We start from the raw sequence: 16,463 nt of genomic DNA on the forward strand, positions 1-16,463 counted from the left end.
TAGTTGTAAGGTACAAATTGGGTAAAAAATTTGAGGTCGGAGACCATGATTATGCGATTAACCCAAAGAATCAATAACCAAGATAAGCGATTTAACGAATAAAGTTCAATAACGTAGTATGATTGTTCTTAAGCCTTAACCCTAGGTCTCTATCTATTGATTGTCCAAAGTCATTACTTTTCTGCATTAGTTTAGTTTCTTTTTAGTTTACAATTCTAAAACTTTATTGGTTACGTTATCTCAATAGTTGAGCTATGATTGGGTAGTTGTTTAACATAAGTCCCTATGGGATCGATATTCGGCTTTCTTGAAGGCCACTATATTATTTTGTAGACCACACACACTTGTGTGTGCGCTTGGGTGCTGTTAAGTTTTTGGGGTGATCTTGAGTGTATTTATATGTCTAATCACCGATATTCACCTATATTTGAACTTTTTTCAAGAGATAAAACATGCTATTTTTATTACATTTGAGCCTTAATTGTGTTTCGTATCTAACCAACGTAATTAGTGATGCAGGGTAAATTTCTAGCGGATTTGGAAGAAATTGGATGCATGAGATGAAACAAGTGACAAATAAGGTTGTGGATTTGATTGTATTCAATTGATAAGGCATTTTTTAGTGAATTTGGGAAGCAATTAGTGAAAGCTAAATCAAATAGAATAGAAACCAGCTAACAGGATTCTTGCATAAGCTGCAAATTTTGAAGACAATTCCAGTGGCCTTTCGCGAATTGCTCGTGTCGGGATCTCTAAAAATGGGATTCATTCTTGCATGGCGAGCCCCGGTAAGGAGGACTTAGCTGCAAATTTTGAAAATAATTTTTGTGAGCTCTCGCGGTCAGCTCGCATCGCAAGCTTCAGAAATGTGACCTACATCTCGTGTCGCATGGTCTGGAAATGAGGAGCACGTCTCGAGTCGCGAGATTAAGAAATGAGGAATAACTCTCATAGCGCGACACTTATTCCCACTTAGGAAAAATTTTCCCAATAATATAAGAAACACGTGAACACAAAATAAAGGACTTTTAGCAAGCACTCCAGTGGCGGAAAAGCCCAAAATTCTCTCTTTTAGGGTTCTTAGACATTCTTTTGAACTTCTTTACTTCAAGATTAATTCTTGGTATGATTAATTACATATTTTTTTATATTGAATTCAAACATGAGTGGCTAAACACCCTTGTTCTAGGGTTGAAGCCAAGAATATGATTACTCTTTGATATTCTTTATCGTAGTTTCTTTTTAGATTATCATATGGGTTGTTCTTAACTTCTTGAGCTGACTATTTTGATTAGTGTCCACCATTAAAATAAATCTATATTTCTATGTGAATCTAGGAGGAGAATCATAGGATAGAACGAAAAAATTAGGGAGCAAGGTTCTTATGCTTTTATGAAATAAGAGGTTTGAATTATCATCTAGGATATGGATATACTTAGAAGCCTTGTTTGGTTCAATTTCAAAAAGATAACTTTATGAATCTAGATGAATTGTTGCATCTCTGTGGGAGTTGTAGTTGCAATATTCAGATAGATAGAAGATTTAAGGTCGGGAGAACAAGATCATACTATAAACCTTGTGAATCAACAACCCGATAACTAACTAAACTGCGATAAGAATGGAGATTTATAAGATTGTTAGAAGTGCCTCAACCCTGGAATTCTAACCGTTATTTCTTACAACCGTTGCTTGCTTTGCTATTGTCACAAATTGTTATTTCTTATTTATTAATTTACATTTTTATTCACAATTTCACAATCATCTTGATACTTTACAACACTTAATACCTCCTTGTCTAAAACTAAAAGTAGTTTAAATTTCTAGTTGCTTAGTCCTTGCGGGAACGATATCTGACTGTCTAAGTTATTATATTACTTGTATGATCACGTGCACTTGCGTGTGCGTTTGAGCCACAATAAGTTTTTAGCACCGTTACCGCGGACTAGTATAATCAGTACTTTACTAAATTTTTTATTTTTGATAATAAGTTTAAGTGTTAATGTCTTGATCTTAGTGGCTGAATTTTTGTTGGTTTAGCTGACTACAAGACTAAAGAGAGATAAAGAGTTGGTAGAGCCTTTTGTAGAACCAGAACTAATATTTTAACAAATGCGAAGAGCTCAATATCCCATTCAATAGATTCAAATGGCTGAAAGAGTTGATCCAAATGATCATGTCGATCCAAATGCCAGACATGTACCAGCTTCGATTATCCAAATTTTTCCTGCTCAACCAACTGCTAGAATTATTCGTGATGTGGAAATTCTACTCACGAACCATGCAACCAATAGTATTCACAAGCCCGAGCCAGGTGGTTGATTTGAATTAAAGCAGAATATGGTGTAGTTACTGAATTTGGCTAAGAGATTTTATGGCCTTTCATATGAAGACCCACAATAGCACGTACAGACCTTTCCTGGAAGTAAGTGATACTTACATTCCTATAGGGGTGAATACTGATTATGTCAGATTAACACTCTTTGCTTTTGTCTTTAATTGGGGAAACAAAGAGGTGGTTACATGCTGAACCACCACTCTCTATTACTTCTTGGGAAAATCTAGGTTGGAAGTTCCTTATTTAATTCATTCCATCTAGGAAGACTGTACATTTGAGAAGTGAGATTTTAAGTTTTAGATAGAAAGAATGAGGGAATCTTTACCAAGCTTAGGAGAGATTCAAAAGTAAGCTCAGAAATTTCCCTCACCATCATCAGTCTAACGATGTTCTTGTTCATAATTTCATTAAAGGGTTAGAGCCAAATACTAAGATTCTCTTGGATTTAGCAGCGGGTGGGTAAGCTCTTGATAAGACTTATGATGAATTGTACACATTGCTGAATCGAATTTCACAAGGGAATCCTGAATGGCATTCTAATTCGAGGAATGCTCCTAAGAAAGTTGTTGGTATGTTAGAGGTAGATCAGTTCACAACGTTATCAGCCCAACTTACAGCAATGTACAATTAGATGCTTACTAAATTGAAAAACATGAAGTTGGGAGTTCCACAAGAAGTAGCTACGGCTAATACAGTCAACGGGTGAATTCTTGTTGTGAAGTATGTAGAAGTAGTGAACACGCGGCAGATTCTTATGCAGTTAATCTAGATTCTGTGAATATGTGGGGAATGTGAATCGTCCAGGACAGCAGAACTTTGGTAACACATATAATCCTAACTAGAGAAATCATCCTAATTTCTTATGGGGTGGAAATCAGGCACAAAATAATAATCAGTAGATGGGGTCAGTGCAATAGAATCAACAACAGTTTTAGAATAATCAAACTACTACTCAAACAAGTAATATGGACGATATGATGAAGCAGCTTTTGGTGAATCAAGCGTAGTTTGCAGCAGATTTAAAGAGTCAACAGTTGATCACTAAGAATTTAGAGTTGCAACTTGGTCATATTTTGGGATCATAAAACACAAGACCTCAAGGAGGCTTACCTAGTGATATAAAGGCAAATCCAAAGCACGTAAATATAGTTATAACAAGGAGTGGGTTGCAGTTAAAGGAGATGGCACCTGAGTAGGTTAGTCCCACAGTCACTGATGATGATTCTAAAGATAATGAGGAGAAAAGGGTCAAAGAAAAAGTTGTATGTGATGAAATTCAAGTGGAGAAGAAGAATTTACCTTTACCCTTTCCTCAAAGGCAAAAGAAACATCAAGAAGGGGCCAATTACAAGAAGTTCTTGGATCTTCTAAAGCAGGTTCATGTAAATCTTTCTCTCATTGATATTCTACAGAGTGTTCCAAAATATAAAAAATAAATGAAGGACATAATGAAAACCAACAATCGGTTGACAGAGTATGCTACAGTTTCACTTACTGAGGAGTGCACATCCAAGATACAAAACAAACTACCCACAAAATTGAAGGATCCAGGTAGTTTTACTTTGCAGATCACTATTGGGTAGACCATTAGTGCTCGTGGATTGTGTGATTTGAGAGCTAGCATAAATCTTATGCCCACATTTTGGTACTGTAAAATGGGTATTAGGAGTCCCAAACCCACAACCATTATTTTGCAGGTGGCTGATAGTTCTCTTGCTAGGCCAGATGGAATTATTGAAGATGTTTTAGTTCAAGTGGAATTACTAATCTTTCCAGTAGACTTTGTGATTCTTAACTTTGAAGCTGATCTGGTTGTTTCATTTATTTTAGGATGCCCTTTCCTAGCGACAGGGCAGTCACTAATTGATGTAGCAGCAGGGAACATGGCAATGAGAGCGCATGATAAAGTAGAGGTTTTTGATGTGTACAAGGCACTGAAATTGCCAGCGACATATGAAAAACTATTTTTCATATCAGTTATTGACCTTGCATCTGAGCTATATCTATTGTTGTCTGATGACCCACTAGAGAAAGCTTTGATGGGTCATGATCTTCATGGAGATGTAGAGGAACTGGAATTATTCCAAGTTATGAATTTGGTGGCGGTTTAAATGGGAAAGCTGCCTTTTGAGCCATTAAACAGGCCAATTGGCCCATCTCCCAAAGCATCAATTGATGAAGGTCTAAAATTGGAGCTTAAGGTTCTTCCTCCCCACTTGAAATATGTTTACCTTGGTGACAATGATACCTTGCCTATTATTTTGTCTACAGGTTTATCTGATATGCAGGTAAGGGAAGCAATGACAGTCTTAAAAAGAAGGAAGAAGGCAATTGGATGGCAGATGTCTAACATTACAAGGATAAATCTAGCTTTCTGTATGCACAAGATATACATAGAAAAAGGTTTCAAACCAAGGATGAAACAATAACATAGATTATATCTGGTAATGAAGGACATGGTGCATAAAAAGGTCATCAAGTGGCTCAATAATGAGATTGTTTATCCAATTTCAGACAGCAAGTGGGTCAGCCCAATATATTGTGTCCCAAAGAAAGGTGGGATGACTGTGGTTACCAATGAAGCTAATGAGCTCATTCCCACACGCATGATGACTAGATGGAGAATCTGTATTAACTATCGAATGCTGAATAAAGCCACAAGAAAGGACCACTATCCTATCTCGTTCATTGATTAGATGTTGGATAGGTTGGCAGGGCAGGAGTACTACTATTTTCTTGATGGTTACTCGGGTTATAATCAGATCACCATAGCACTTGAGGACAAATAAAAAACTACTTTTACTTGCCCATATTGTACATACGCATTCAAACGCATACCTTTTGGCCTCTACAATGCACTTGCAATATTTTAGAGATGCATAATGTCAATTTTCTACAACATGGTTGAAAATTTTATCGAGGTATTCATGGATGACTTCTCTATTTATGGTAATTCTTTTGATGTATGCTTGCAGAACCTAGATTGAGTCCTAGTTCGTTATGAAGAGGCAAATCTTGTGTTGAATTAGGAAAAATGTCATTTCTTGGTCAAGGAAGGAATAGTCCTTGGCCATAAAGTGTCATGTAGAGGACTTAAAGTAGATAGAGACAAACTTAAAGTAATTGAAAAGCTACCACATCCAGTAACAGTGAAGGGAGTGCGAAGTTAGTGAAGGGAGTGCGAAGTTTCTTGGGGCATGCGGGTTTCTACAGGCATTTTATTCAGGACTTTTCGAAGATTGCAAGCCCGATGTGTAAATTGTTAGAAAAAGATGCCAATTTTGATTTTGGGGCAGATTGTCAAGAAACTTTTAAGAAGCTGAAGAAGAAGCTGATAGAAGCACCTATCTTGATTTCTCCAGATAGGGAGTTGTCATTTGAGCTAATGTGTGATGCCAGTGACATAGATGTGGGAGCAATTTTAGGGAAGAGAAAAGACAAGGTATTTCGCTCTATTTATTATGCTAGTAAAATTTTGAATGATGCCAGATAAATTACACAGTTACGAAGAAAGAGATGTTAGCACTGGTTTATACATTTGACAAATTTAGAGCATATTTAGTGGGCACCAAGGTAATTATTCATACTGACCATGCCTCCATCAAGTATCTCTTCAACAAAAAGGATGCCAAGCCTCAATTGATTAGGTGGATTTTATTGCTGTAGGAATTTAACCTAGAGATTCGTAACCGAAAAGGGGCAGAACATCAAGTTGGAGACCATTTTTCAAGGCTAAAAACTCAGAATTTATTGAGAATGACTTTTTCCACATACAGGAAGAGTTTTTGGATGAAAATTTATTTGCTCTTGGTGCGAGTGAGCTTGCATAGTATGCAGATATTGTGAACCCGTTGGTATGTTAGGTTTATCCTCCTAAAGCTACCACTCAACAGAGGAAGAAATTGCTACATGATTCTCTTGCTTACATATGGGACGAGCCGTATCTTTTCAAGCAGTGTGCTGATGGAATTATACGCAGTTGTATTCCAGAAACTGAATTTACACAAGTGCTACAAAAGTGTCATTCATCTCCTTATGGTGGTCATCATGGGGGTGAAAGAATAACCAAAAAAGTGTTGCAATCCGATTTATTTTGGCTAATATTATTTAGAGATGCAGTGGCTTTCGTGAAGAGTTATGATCAGTGTCAAAGGTTAGGTACAATTTCAAGGTATCATGAGACGCCCTTAAACAATATTCTTGAAGTTGAAGTGTTTGATGTTTGGGGGATAGATTTTATGGGACCATTCCCACCATCCAATGGCAATTTGTATATCCTTGTGGCAGTTGATTACGTTTCTAAGTGGGTGAAAGCCACAATTTTCCCCACTAATGATGCCAGATTGGTATTGAAATTTATGAAGAAGCACATATTCTCCCGATTTAGCACTCCCAGAGCTATAATCAGTGATGGAGGTACGCATTTCATTAACACTTGGCTTAAGAATTTTTTAGCTAAATATGGTGTTAGGCACAAGGTGGACACTACGTACCATCCACAAACAAGTGGTCAAGTTGAGGTATCCAACCGAGAGATAAAACAGATACTGCAGAAGACTATTGATGGGAAACATAAAAATTAGGCCGAAAAGCTAGAGAATGCACTGTGGGCTTACATGACAGCTTATAAGATGCCCATCGGGACCTCTCCATATCGCTTGGTTTACGGTAAAGCCTGTCATTTTCCTGTAGAGCTGGAAAATCAAGCTTATTGGGCCGTGAAAAAGCTGAATTTAGATATGAAGGCCACAGGAGAAAAAAGATTGTTACAGCTTGCTGAACTTGATGAATATCATCTCCACGCTTATGAGAATACCAAACTGTACAAAGAGAAGACTAAAACATAGCATGACAAGCAAATTCAGGATAGAGTGTTTGAACCCGAACAACTTGTTTTGTTGTTCAACTCAAGGTTAAAGTTATTTCTGGGTAAGCTACGATCAAAGTGGTCTGGGCTGTTTGAGGTAGTGCAATGACGCCTCATGGAGTTGTTGAAATATAGAATAAAGAAAAGACTGAAAAATTTTTGGTGAATGGACAACATGTGAAGCATTATTAGGCGAATCATAAAGATAAGCACAATATGTCCATTACCTTTACTGATGAGTGAGACCAAGCTGAGTCGTGCCACGACGTAAAATAAGGTGTTGCATGGGAGGTAACCCACGAATGTAAGGTAATAGAATAGTTTCTTTCTATTTTTAATTTTTAGAAAAGAAAAAAAGTAAAAATACAAAAAATGAGTCGTGCCTCAACCAAAAATAAGGCGCTGACTGGGAGGCAACCCATTTTTTCTTACGTTAGTTTGTTGTTTCTGGTTAGTATGCAGGAATGAGAAACGTGGTCGCTTGAAGGATAATGAGAGGTAAGTGAGACATGGATAGCTATCGGGTAAGTAAAATACATACTACAGAGAGGTATTAGGCAAAAAATAAAAGGGGGAATGAAATATCCCCATGATAAAAACAATACCAAACCAAATGTAGGAATTCCAATGGCTTCACACGATTAGCTCTCATCGTGAGGCCCACAAACGGGACTCATTCTGGCATCGTGAGGCCTACAAATGGGACTAATTCTCCCATTGCGAGGCCCATAAATGGGACTAATTCTCGCTTCGTGAGTCCAAAATCCTGACCAAGAGTAACCTGAAAATCAGCCTGTATTCACTTTGTTTCTTTTACATACTCACTTGTTGTCAACTCCCATTCTCCTCAATACCCTAATAAAGTCATCCTCTTATCCCCATACTTTTAATTCTCTTCTACTTTGCGTATTTTCATCCAAACAGCAAGTTTTCAAACATTTTGTTCAAGTCAACCAAGGTAAGTTCTTTATTTTTATCCTTTTACTTACATAATGCAAGTAATAAAGTAGTTGTGGGCATGTTTGAGGTTTGAAGTGATTTTTTTATGGCTTAGTAAGATAAAATAGAGTTCCTAAGAGATTTTTATGCTACCTAAAGTTCTGTGATAGTAAATCTGTTTTGGTTGTTCTATTGGATGAAAATGAATTTGTATCGTGATTTTTTAGTAGAATTTTGAGCATGTGAGCAGTTTGACTGTCTGGAAGAACTTGTGATGATAAAGTGAAGTCAATTTTGACACTTAACTAGCATGGACTGTATATGTGTTGACAAGGAAAGTCTAAGTACCTTGGGTATGTTTAGTTGCACTACTATGTGGACAAATAAAGTGAGAGGTGGCTTAAACTATACACTGAATTGATTCCATATTTGTTACAACTTGTGTACAGATGTTAAGTGGGGAGTATGTAAGATTGAATGTTAGTTGATATAACCGACATAATGAAATATGGTGCACATAGAGTTGAATTGATAAAGAAACGTGGATTGTCAATACCCTTTGATTGGAATTACTCCTTGCTTAATTTTTGGAAAAACTGATTTTATGCAAATCATATTGAATAGGGGAAGTCTGAGTACCCTAATCCTATACGTACGCACCTTTGATAGCAACTAAGTGTGGGGTGTCTTTAACACTCGTGCATGTTTAGTGTTTGCTGGTACAAAATGGGTGCATGATTTAATGTGTTTGTTGAATGTTATGATTAACAGGTGAAATGTCGAGTCGTCGAAAAAAGGGTAAGACCCTAGTGGGACATTCTGAGCTGGCATATAAATAAAGTAGACAATCTGGTCGTGTACCATGACCTCCAGCTATTCCACAAGGGGAACATAGGAAATATGGCACTAGATGGGTCGTAGAGGCTGGAAGAAAATAGTATGCAAAGCATAATGAGTCCAGATATTATGTGGACCAATTCATTAATTGAGTCAGCCTATTGAGAGAATTACCGAGCATAGTGTGCCGCATAGAGGTTTTACATATGAACTTCTCGTTCGACCAGCCCAACAAATGCAACTTGAACCTTGTAAAAGAAATCTATGCAAATTGGGATCTGCAAGACAAGGACTCAAAAGTCAGGATAAGGGGCCAAGTGATTACTTTTAATGCTCACACACTAAATGTCCTCCTAGGTACACCAGAGGTGGATGCTAAAACTTTGAAGAAGTTGAACATTGAACCACCATATGTAGATATCCACCATCTATTGTGTGAAAACAACTCAACAACTAGGTGGAAATGTAAGATAGGCAGTCGCATTCACCTAACTCTCCCCTTTAGCCAGATGAACAGGTAGGACTGCATGTGGGCCAAGATCATCTATATTGGTTTCATTCATAGGACACATGACTGAGACTACACGTGATAGGGTGTGTCTTATCTATGCCTTAATGCGTGAAGATATTGATGTGAATATGTGCGTGGTCATCTTTTTAGCTATGAAGAAGACAAGGAGTCATGTGATTTGTAGGTATGGTTTTGGTGGGTTACTGACACAGTTTTTAAGGGAGAGGATGTAGATAAAGAGTATTTTAATTTTAAGCCGTTGATGGACATGTGTTCGGTAGATATATACTGTACTAAGGGGATTGGTGGTTCTCAGGGTCTGATATTGACTATGCTCGAGCGTCAGGCTCGAACTGATGAGATCACAGCCTGTATGTATGGGCCGCAGCTGCTACAGTTAAGGATTGGGGGTCACCCAGCGACCCAACAGGAGATTCGAGTTGTTGAGCTTGACTATTCTCTCGGTTCACATACAAGAGCACTGCTAGGAATTAGTCTAAATTTTTTAGAACTGGTTGATGATGATGTGCCCATCGACGTGGCGCATCGATTGTAGGATTTAGACATAGAGTTAGATGAGGATGATGATACCATTAATCCGGGCTTGGGAGCCGAGGCCTATGGCCCAGAATCTGATGATGACAAGTAATCAGGGAGTCCCTCACCACCTCATACTTTGCTTATTTGCAAGCACTGGGACAGTGCTTTCTTTTAAGTGTGGGGTGGCAGAAGTCTCATTCCTTCTACTTATTTCTGTCTTTATTTTATTAGACAATTTTATTTTTTGCTTGTGGATGTTTTTAATTTGTTGTTTGGATGTTTAATTTAGCATTCTAGCTATTCAGAACACTATGTCTGTAATAGTTAGTAAGTTGAAAGTATTGCTGTAATTTGCCCTTAAGGCATTTTTCGCGTGTTGCTTCAGTTTAAAGTATTTATTTTCACCCTCTTTGGCAATTTCAGTAATAGTTAGTTTCCCTCCCCTATGATAGATGGATGATGACCGTCTTAAGGGGATTTCGTCTTTAGAAGCTGAGAAATTGATGAGAACCCAATCACAATTTTTGAGAAGTGCTTTGTGTTGGGCCAATTCTATAGTGACTTTAAATAAAATTATTTTGAAACAAAAGGAAAAAATGAGTTATTTTTAGATGTTAAATCTCAATAGGTGTAATACGATTTGTTGGCTTAATGTTGAATTTTACAAAGAACAAGATCGAGAACCGTAAGGATCCGATTTGATTCTTTGCATGCACCGTGAGTGTAAGTACTTGTTTATATTCTATATGTGTAGGAATGTCTAGAACTTGCCTGGAGTGTTTACAAAGCGAAATAAAGGATGTTGGGGGTAGAAAGTGATTTAGGAATTTCTTTGTTAGCCGAATTGTAAAGAATTTATTTACCTACCCTTATACATGTCCCTAGTAAACCCCCTTGAGCCTATAGCCTAATTTTTTTGGTAGCCTTACACTTAGCCCAATCCCTTCTTTGATAGACCTTAATTTGATCCAAGGCTCCTAAGCGTTTTAGTATTGAAAAATAAGTGAGTAAGGAGTATGAAATTGAAGTAGGAAAAAGGTGAAAGTAAAGCCCCAAAATTGTTAGCTATTGGTGTAAAATTTTTGTGGTTGGGAGTTAAGGAAATTGTTCTAAAGTTCAGTCTTTTTTATTACCTAGTTGGGTTACAATGAACCTGTTTTGGTCCTGGTCCATTTCGTACACTGTGCACCTTAACCAAGGCAAATAACTTTAGTTGAGGATGGATATTATAGGGGTGCGTAACACTAAATGGGTGTGAAGAAGAGCTGGAAATTGAATCATGATGTTAAAGAAAAATGTTCCCACAATAGCTTATGTTAATGTGCTTAATGAGATTTGGGGTAAAACAAAGTGAAAAATTAGGTTGGTAGAATGTGATTTTGATTGAAGATTGACATGTATTAAAGTGCTTAAGGAGATTAGTCCTATTTCCTAAATAGTTCCTACCCGTCCCTTAGCCTACATTGCAACCATAAAAGACCTAGTTGATCCTACGTTACAACATCCGACTATTAGTGGAGCAGTACACTAAGGGCAAGCTTATGATTCATTTTCTATCATATATGAATTCCTTGTTGAGAGTGAGTGATTGAATTTTAACACTCCCCTCATGAGAAATATTGAAAAATTGTGAGTGGTATGGGGAAATTTCTTGTTGTGAGGGTGCATACGGATGAAAGTCCAGATTACTTATTGTGTTGTTTTATTGAGTGATTTGATTAAGTTTGACAACAAATCGGGTGTCACTATTGAGATAATGAGTTTTGAAACTAATTGTGTATGTGAATAAAAGTATTCTTGACATGTTTTGAGATGAAAAGTCACTGTGATAAATCGTAAGTGTCCAACGCAAGTATAAATCTTAGGTCGTGATGTGAAATATTGTGTTTGTGATCGTTTGAGGACGAACAAGTTTTTAAGTGTGAGGTGGTGATCTTGCGCGTATTTATATGTCTAATCATCAATATTCACCCATATTTGAACTTGTTTCAAGAGCTAAAACATACTATTTTTATTACATTTGAGCCCTAATTGTGTTCCATATCTAACCAACGAGATTAGTGACGTAGGGTAAATTTCTAGCGGATTTGGAAGAAATTGGATGTATGAGATGAAACAAGTGACAAATGAGGTTGCAGATTTGATTGTATTGAATTGAGAAGACATTTTCAGTGAAGTTGAAAGCAAGCAGTAAAAGGTGAATCAAGTAGAAAAGCAACCAATAGGATTCTTGCCTTAACCATAAATTTTAAAGACAATTCCAGTGGACTCTCACGAATTGCTCATGTTGTGAGCCCCAACAAGGACGAGGACTTAGTCGTAAATTTTGAAGACAATTCCAGTGAGCTCTTGCGATCAGCTCATGTCGCGAGCTTCAGAAATGTGACTTGCATCTCGCATAGCGTGGTCTAGAAACGAGGAGCACATCTCGTGTCGTGATATTCAGAAATAAGGAATAACCCTAGTGGCAAGACACTCATTCCCACTTAGGTAAAATCTTCCCAACTGTATAAGGAACACGTGAACACAAATTAAAGGACTTTTGGCAAGCACACCAGCGGTGGAAAAGTACAAAATTCTCTTTTTTAGGGTTCTTAGACATTCTTTTGAACTTCTTTACTTCAAGATTAATTCTTGGTATAATTAATTACTTATTTTTGGTGTTGAATTCAAATATGAGTGGCTAAACACCCTTGTTCTGGGGTTGAGGCCAAGAACATGATTACTCTTTGATATTCTTTATCGTAGTTTCTTTTTGGATTATCGTCTGGGTTGTTCTTAATTTCTTGAGCTTACTATTTTGATGATTGGCCACCATTAGAATAAATCTATATTTCTATGTGAATCCAGGAGGAGAATCATAGAATAGAACAAAGAAATTAAGGAGCAAGGTTTTTATCCTTTTATGAAATAAGGGGTTTAAATTAGCATCTAGGATAGGGATATACTTAGACGCCTTGTTTGGTTTAATTGCAAGAAGAGAACATTTTAAATCTAGATGAATTGTTGCATCTCTATGGGAGATATAGTTGCAATATTTAGATAGATAGAAGATTTGAGGTCAGGAGACCAAGATCATACTATAAACCTTGCGAATCAATAACCCGATAACCAACTGGACTATGATAAGAATGGAGATTTGTAAAATTGTTAGAAGTGCCTTAACCCTGGAATTCTAATCGTTATTGTTTACAACCATTGATTGCTTTGCTATTGTCACAAATTGCTATTTCTTATTTATTAATTTACATTTTTATTCATAATTTCACAATCTTCTTGATACTTTACAACACTTAATACCTCCTTGTCTAAAACTAAAAGTTGGTTAAATTTCTAGTTGCTTATCCTCATGGGAACGATATCCAACTGTCTAAGTAAATCCAAATTTTTGCATATCTATTTTTCACCCCAGAATCTCCTATAGCATTGCCAGATGCGCTTTTCTTGTTAATCAAGCATAGGTTTTTCTTTGAAAACACTAAAAATGGTCTAAAGTGTATTCCATATAGGTACTCAGCTACAAAATGGGAGACTTAGATGATACTAGATTCATGACTGAGGAATGCCACAACCAGTATTACAAAGACCTCCCAAGGACCAAGCTACCCCTAGAAAGGAGTATCCTTATGGATAAAGTCCCAGAAAAATTTCCAAAATTCTTTGACAAACTTGCTGCTATCAGGGAACTTGTTCTAGAATTACCTCAGGGGCTGTGGGAGTCCTCCACTACTAGCAAATAATGCATAGTGGTAATGCAAAATGAACAATTCCCTCCATCCAAAATCTTTAAAAATCAAGGGCAAGGACGTGAGCAATGTTGCAACAAATCCTTTTCTCTTTTTGTGGCTTCATAAATTTTTGAACTTGTGAATAGAAATAAATACTCTAATTTTGTCTCTAGCGGGAGGCTCATTTGAGCTCCCTTGACGGATTTTACTTGCCATCTGTGGTGAGTTCTTGGTATTCATCTCTTGTACAACTGTGTTAGCTAGATTTTGCCCCGATAGTCTTTCAAAACTAATCTTGATTATGTGTGGTTAGAGAAATCACCTTCGTCTATCTTTGTGATTTTGGAGCCCACTATAGCCTAAAATCCTACCCGTGAACAAAGGAAATCCTTAGCTACCCACTTTGAGCCTTTGAACCTTTATTTGAAAAACATGTTATAAGCTATAAACCATTATTTTTATTCCTCTTTTGAACCATACCCTCCTTGAACTTGAACATGCAATTTGAGGCTAAAAGTCTAAGTTGGGGGAGGTAAAAATTGATGGAAGTAAGTTTGGGGCCACGATATCATAAGTGAAATGCCTAATGTGCTTTAGCATTGTAAACAAAGGTTTAGAAAAATAGTGGATCCAACAAAGGACTGAATTGCATGAAAGTTGCAAGAAAAGAAAATAAAAGAAAAGCAGCAAACAAAGGAAGCAAAAAATAGGCATATGTAAAGAAAGAAAACAAAGAAGAATGGCCCTTAGTCGAAGAAGGAGAATTGTAAAGTATGATGTAGATGTTCAAGGGAGGGTGTAGCCATGTGTCCCTAATTGATATCCTACCTTAACCCGAACCTATGTTACAAGCTTAGAAAGCCCTTTGAGATCTCCAACCATTTGCTTTCTTTGTAGTGGCGATTGAAAATAGGGGTAAGCCTATGTTATGACACTTGTTGCATTGAGATTTATTTTGTTAGAGAGAGAGGTCCTACACTTAAAATTCCTTATAGCATATTTGGTAGCTTAGTGTATGGAGTTTTCTTTCTTATGAGTTTGGCATGAGAAACAAGTTGAGGTGGGTGATTTTGTCACCTCTCGAGCAATGAGGCAAATGGAGTATAGTTTAGTTTTAATCAAATGTGAACCATTTCTAGAGTATTGATTTTTGTATCTTGGTTTCTCTTTAGAGTCTTATGCATCCTTGAATGTTGCATCTTATGACTAGGGGTATAGTTAAACTAGCCTAGCACATGTGCAATGAGATACTTGTGGTTGTAATTAAAGTTGAGGTTATTGTGATCTTTAAGGCATATAGATTGGGCATAAATGATTGTGTCTCATGATAAGAGGTGATGTTGCTTGAGGACAAACAAATGCTTTAAGTTGGGGGTGTTGATGAGTAGTGATCTTACCACTCATTCTCACTAAACAATCATATTCACTACCTTGGTTTGAATGAATTAATGAGACATATTTATGAGTAAACGCACTAATATCCACTCTTTGCAGGTATAGAATTAAAAATCTAGAAAAATGTGGATTGAAGCTTAAAATGAGTAAAAAGGGAGCAGGAAAGTGCAGCTGAAGACTAGGAGCAGGAACTGGCTCAGGTACCGCGGCCGCGGCTGCGGAAGTCAAGCAGAAGTCAATCAACTATGATAGCGGAAGTTAACAGCGGTCGCGTAGCCGCGGTCGTGGCCAAACTAGCATGACCACAACCTAGCGGAACAAAGAAGCCCAGGGGAAAAAGTGGAAATGCACGTGACTATTCCCAATTTTGACAAAAGAATCAAAGCCTAGCCTCATGAAAAATAATTCCATCTTTCCCAATTTTTAGGTTTAGCTTTGGGAGTTGATAGCCTCCATTTTTTGAGAAGAAAATATTGTATAATTTTTTAGTAAAGAATACATTGGAGACTTTCTAAGTGGAAGATTAGTACTTCCATTGTTGATTTGTGGGAGTGTCAAGTTTGAAGTAACATTCACGTAATCTTCAACAAGTCAATTCAATGAAGATTTTGGGTATATCTATACTTATTTATCTTATGTTTAGATAGATCTCCATCTTGGGGTTTATGTGTGAATAGGGGTTAAAGTGTGTGTGGGTTGTTATTGATTAGCTTCTATTTAGTAGTTCATGTTTATGGGTTTTATTATTACTATGCTAACATGGTTGGGATTTGATGGGTGAAAGCCCCAAATATCCACATGGCTATGATGAGTGAAAGCTCCATGCCCTAGAAAAACCAAAATCATCTTCGAAAGAAGGGTTTTGGGTGAAGTTGAGGAATTCATATTAGCCTTGAAAGAGGGACATGGAGACCAAAGTAATGATAGAAAATTGTGTGAATGTGAGGTTGACTATGCCATGGGGATCATACTAGAAATAGGGATGCCCAGATTAAGGTTGTGGTTACCAATTATTGAACACACCCATTAGGTATTCGAAAGAATCAATGGATGAAAGTTTGGTGTTTTGTTGAAAGACTAGCATCAAAATCTTTAACCAAACTTACCCATATTTGACCTACAAAATTGATGATTGATTGCTAGCACCCACACATCACTCCCTTAGTAATACATAATTCCAAGATCCATGCATAATTGTTAAAACTCTAATTATTCGTAGCCTTGAATTTATACTAGAAAAAAACCAAAAAATATTAGTGTAGATAGCTATCTTCCCCATCTTTATCTTTTCGTAACATTGGTTTGGATTTA

At 37.0% G+C, this 16,463-nt stretch overlaps 1 non-coding gene across 1 annotated transcript; it reads right to left on the reverse strand.

Annotated features, from left to right (window-relative positions):
• Positions 1-2,606: 2,606 nt before the first annotated feature.
• LOC124898235 lies at positions 2,607-2,713 on the reverse strand. Its single transcript, XR_007055211.1, has one exon. It is a non-coding gene; the product is annotated as a small nucleolar RNA R71 (small nucleolar RNA).
• Positions 2,714-16,463: the final 13,750 nt, after the last annotated feature.

The sequence above is a fragment of the Capsicum annuum genome, chromosome 4 (assembly GCF_002878395.1).
Source record: "Capsicum annuum cultivar UCD-10X-F1 chromosome 4, UCD10Xv1.1, whole genome shotgun sequence".
In the NCBI taxonomy this organism is placed as follows: domain Eukaryota; kingdom Viridiplantae; phylum Streptophyta; class Magnoliopsida; order Solanales; family Solanaceae; genus Capsicum; species Capsicum annuum.